Raw genomic sequence first — 5672 nt, forward strand, 5'->3', positions numbered from 1 at the left:
TTGCATCATCCTCAGCTGCAAGTCCTTTCTCTGTATCTACATGGCACAGAGAAATGTATTTTTATTTATAATTTGTTCCCTGTTCCCGGCCGCAAAAGATTCCCTGGTGTTAGGTCCAGACAGGACCTTTCACCTTACAGACTCCACGGTACGCCTAGAAGTTAGTAAATATACAGAAATAGTTTTTTTTGTTAGTACCCCCTTTTTTATTTTAATTTGCTTGGAATAAAAAAACCGGTGCCTTTACTTATCACAGAGAAGAGCACAATCAAGAAAATAACAAATTCTAAAGTCATTTGGTTTACACTATGTGTTCCTGGCAGACAGAATATTAAAGAAAATCAGTAGGTTCTTAAAAAAGCAATGTTAAAACTGAAAAGCATCGATCTTGATGTAGGAAGGGTGAGAGATGAGATGCACTTGGAGAGCAACTGATCTAAGATACATTTAACACTTTTGGGTGTAAGACTCTCAAAAGTATATCTTTTGAAGGAAATTTTTAACTGTGGAACTCTTTGGCATAAGATTTCATCACTGATATGGATTTGTTGGCATTTTGTGAAAAATAAACAATCAAAACTGCTAATGAGCAGAGCTGTTTCATTAACTTAACAAGAATTACCTATTGGTCAGCTTTAACTCCAGCAGTCATGAATTTAGAGCCCTGGTATTTTAATTCTGGTGTTGCTTAACTGGGTTTTTAACAAAAACAGTATGCAAACAAAACAAGGCCAAAGCTCCTGTAGTCACTATACAAAAATGGATTTTTTGAATGGATTTATATGGGTTGAGTGGAGCCTTTGCAGCAGTGAGCTAAAGAAGATTATCCCATGTGCTACTGCCACAAACACCATCTCACCTGAGGAGTCATTCCCCTGAGCCCTGTTGTCTCACACAGTGGCAAGTTTTAAGAAATCCCTGAGGTCAGACATGCCTTTGCTACCGGTGCCACCTGGATGCAACACTGGCTTAAGCTGGGCTCATAGGCCTCAGTCTTCAGAAAACAGGCAAAAGCTGCTCAAATGTACATTTCGGGAGTGTCAAATGTGGTCTCAGCAGCCACAGTTAAGTTGAAACACAGACACTTGAGGAGTCTGCACTGTAATGTCAAAGCCAGGCAACAAAGCTGATGAAGGAATTCTTCAAATAGAATAGTTATTTATTATAATACCATATTACAATAATTATAATATATAATTATAAATAAAATAGTATTAAATATAAGGTATTACCAAACATATTATATTTTATGTTCTTAAATAGATGTATATTATTATAATTATAATACCATTATTATAATAAATGTCCATATGGCAAGCAGAAGGTAAGTTTAGATCAGCAAAGGCCAAGTCACCTACTATGTGAAAATTTGCAGTTCTATATCAGTACAAAGTTATTTATGAAGTGAACAAGAGGAATACATAATTACAATGTGTTGTGATTATTTCTAACTTTCCATTTTTGGGGGATACTTTTCATTTTTGTAAGGTGAAGACTATTAAAAGGCACAAAGCCTAATTCAACATGAGTGGAGATTGAGGAAAGATGGTGGCAAAATCGTCAAAATATGTTCCATAGAGAGCTCATTAATTTCTTTTTTTGGCAGACAGCATGTCAGGCTGTAAATTCCATTTAAGTGTATAATTGTGAATTTGAGTATAAGAAAAGTATTTCCCATCATTTTAAGATTTCAGTGACAGGACAGGGGTTGCAAACTAGGTGAAAAATCATTTACCAGCGTAGAAGCAGACAGATTCACAGATCCATAGGAATTTGTACCTTATTTCTAAAAAACTTTCAGAACAAAAAGAAAACACTTGTATTTGTGTCAGTAGTGTGTTCATTTCCCCTGTTTTACCATATACTAAGACAGAAAGTTATGACTAAAAAGGCAGTGGATTCATTTTTATGTGCATAGGTGTGTGTCTGTGTTTACTAAGTTGCCTCATGGGACCTAGAATGGACTGGGTTTTCTAGATCTTAATCCCCACGCTCAGCCTTTCTGTTGTATTTTAATATTATGACCAAACTATTTTAACTATGTATGAAAGTACATATTTATTATATACTAGTTCACACAACTGTGTCATGCATACACATATTCACACACATATATGTCTGTATGTGTAGAAAACTCATGTTGTCTAAAATATGTCCTTTCAAATGGTATACAATATACAACAGACTAATCAAACAAAATTTGCCATTGCCAAAACTGGGCATTCCTCATTTAATCAACTGTATCACTTCAGGAGTGGTTACTGTTCTGTTCAATTAACACAATTAACACAAGAGGAAATGTGCTTTCTGGTAGCGAGCACACTTTTTTTTTTCCCTAAAAAAAAAGCTACGGAGCAGCAAGTGCCTTCTTGCTGAGCAGTTCAGTAGTACTAGAAAGGTTTATGAGTGTGTTGTGGCTTCATTTAAGTGTCAGTGTGTTAAAAGAATTTAAAAATAAATGTCTCAGACAGTAGTATTTCCTTTTAGAAAGCACTAAGTGGTTTTGATGTTTGTTTGTTTGTTTGTTTCTGTACCTTAAGGTTACATTGTTTGAATATACACTGAAGTACTTGAAAAATGAAGTCATAACCCCATCATCAAAATGTAATTGTATCAGCAGTGGGCCAGCACATACTGCAGTATTCCAGAATGGCATTCATGTGCAAAACATTCTTGTCTCAAGTGAGTGGGCTGCAAGCTGGCAAAGCATTCCAGTTGTGTGATGAAAAAAAAAAAAGGTTAAGGTCTCTGGTGTTTTGGCATTAAGGCCAGCAGTAGATAATGATCGGTGGGCTAGAATCTGCAGTGCAAGTGGGGAAAAGAGCTTGAGCCAGTTTGCAGGAAATGGACTACTGAAGGTCTTGCAGATCAGAGAGAGAATTTTAAAACAAGTCCTCTGTTTCAAAGGGGAACTGTGTAATGAGCGAAGTAACTCTGGAATGTTTGGAGGTTTGGGAGCAAGCTAACAACCTGACAGAAGTGTTCTTCCAATGCTCAGTTTCAGTTCCACAGGCCTCTCTACTCAGTGTCACAGTTCCTTGGGAATCCAGAAATTTGTCCCAAACACTTGTAAGTACTACAAGTGTTTGGGGAGGGGGAGGGGGTGGATGGGGGCGAGGGAAGCAAACAAAACCTTGACACTCCAAGAATATTCTTATTCTTCTACAAATCAGAATGAATAAGCAGTGTTTGTAAGGCTCAGGACTAGGAGTCCCTCAGCCCCTATTGATACCTCTGCATTCCTCACAAAAATGGTGATTTGTATAACTTTAGACCATGAAAACGGCCCCAGGAAGACTGATTGTGAGCAGGTGGGGATCAGGTAATGACTTGCTCTCGTCCCATGCTGTCAAAAGGGAGATGAGGGTCAGGAGACAGGTTTTCCCCATCCCAGTTCCTCTGCTGTTCATCATAGTCAATGACGAATTTTTATTTTGCTCTGCTGGCTGGAGAGGGGACAGGTAAGGCTCAGTCAAGTATCTACAGAGGGCTTCTTGCATGAAAAAACAAGCAGCCCCTCATTTTCATTTGTTGTCCCTGTCTACCTTCCTAACAACACACAAACAAATCATGTGTGCAATCCTTTCTTCAGAAAAATCCCCAAAAGGCCAGCATGGGAAAAGCTTACATGCAGTGGGCCCTGAAGAAGTTGGCTGGTGTCATATTGGAAAGCACTGCTGCTCTCTAATGAGTGAGAGTTAATAAAATGAAGTGGTAAACCCACACGTGAGTTTTGAAGGTCTTCCCTCACTAATGAGAGTTATCCAGTGTCCCATGGATGCTCATTATACGTTGTTTATATCCAATAATAAAGTCTTACATTGCTTCAGCGGCATTAACTGGAAGTGGTGCTCTGTGATCATGGCATAAAATCTATTGAGTTTTGTTGCCTGTACTTATTTATCTCTGCATTTTTTTTTTCACTTTTGAATGTCCTCCCTATCAGAGTGTTATTTATAGGAGCAATTCTTCACTCAGTTTAAAGTAAAGGAAATCTTAAAAACATCTCGACACAGGCTTATTATGAAGACATAGGGATTTTTTAACCAAATTAATTTCCAATGCAAATCCATTTTTTTTATCTCAGTCATACTAAGGATGAATCTGGGTCAAAAATGTCTAAAATAAATGTAGTCAAGATGTAAGGCTCAAATTTAAAAGTAGAACAGAACAACATGTCTGGTGAGTGTTTTCAGCTGTGCCCTTGTGTGACTTACTATGATTCCAGCCTAATCTGGAGGTAAAAATGTGAGGAACTCTACTCTTCTTCTATAGTGTGGAGTGTCACAGAGGCAGAGTTAGCATTAGTTCTCTGGTATGCAGAGGTGAGATCAATGAATTTTATAAACTGGCTTCAGGTAAATGATTCTGAAACAATCAGTGTTTCAGTGTTAACAGGGGGTACATAGTTCTGAATGCCAGGATCCTTGAGTTTTGGGACATGTTTGAAAAAGCTGGATGTTTTCAGTCATGCCCTTTTATTTCTCTGAGATTAAAAAGGGAATAATAAACTAAAAATTGAAAAAGATTTACAAACAATAAAAATAGTTCTACTGGCAAACTCTCTGCTATAGCTCTCTGAAGGGATTCTTTAACAACCTGCAATACTGTGGAGAATAGGAAAGTTTAAACATACCAGAAGTAAACATGTTGTTACATCCTCAAACATTTCAGTCGTTTTTTTGTCAGTTGTTTTCCTAAGGAGTTCAGCTGTAACTGCTCTATGTTTGCACATGAGCTTGTGCATCAATGAGATGTTTCATCTGCATGCTGCAGAACTTGTTGTGCAATTCCTACTAAACCAGCCCGAAAGACAACAAGTTCTTACAAATCTGATGAAAGTGTGAAGCCAATGTCAAGACCTTCATTATTGCTCCAGCACAAGTAGCACTACAGTGTGAACTCACCCCTTAACATAGAAGAGCACACAAAGTGCAGGTAAAACATCAACTGGCCCTCATATTTTATTCAGACATTAAAAAACCCAAGCACAAGACACAAGCACAAAGGAGATTAGGCTTCATTAGCTCTACTGGTAGTGTAAGATTTATATTTAGTCAAGTTTGAGTGTTGTTTGACAACACCCTGAATAAGAAAGTTGACTGTTTCAAAGTCTTTTTGAGAATTTGTGCGCTGTCTTTTGGGCCATAATCTGTAAAGTGCTCTTCACAAATGTTAGAGGCATGTCTGCACGTGCCCTTGTAGATACTCCGAAGTACAGAGAGAAACAGTGTATATGTGTATATATATGTGTGTGTATGTGTATAGGCATGTACCTATGGAAAGCCTATATATATATATATATATATATATACATGTATACATATCTAAATATGTGTTTATGTGTGTTTATAAATATGTGTGTTTATATACTATATGTGTTCATACTTACAGAAAACTAGACAGAATTCTGTTGTCGCATTCTTAGTCAACATTCTCAGAATCATTCTCAGTTGAGGATTTAACATCTAGACTCCATTGAATACTGCTGAGTTGAATCTTTGAAAGGTTAGCTACTTAGATGACCAAAAATCAAAAAAAATGGATTTACAAAAATTATTTTATGTACCTCTTGTGCCTATACTGGTCTTTAGGCAGAGGGACTGCTTCACGCAACTGCTTCCCCTTCCCCCTCCCCTCCCTTCCCCTTCCTCCCCTTCCTCTCCTTCCCC

The sequence above is a fragment of the Empidonax traillii genome, unplaced genomic scaffold, assembly GCF_003031625.1.
Source record: "Empidonax traillii isolate 1590-97213 ecotype Southwest subspecies unplaced genomic scaffold, ASM303162v1 scaffold4:size3804566, whole genome shotgun sequence".
Taxonomy (NCBI): domain Eukaryota; kingdom Metazoa; phylum Chordata; class Aves; order Passeriformes; family Tyrannidae; genus Empidonax; species Empidonax traillii.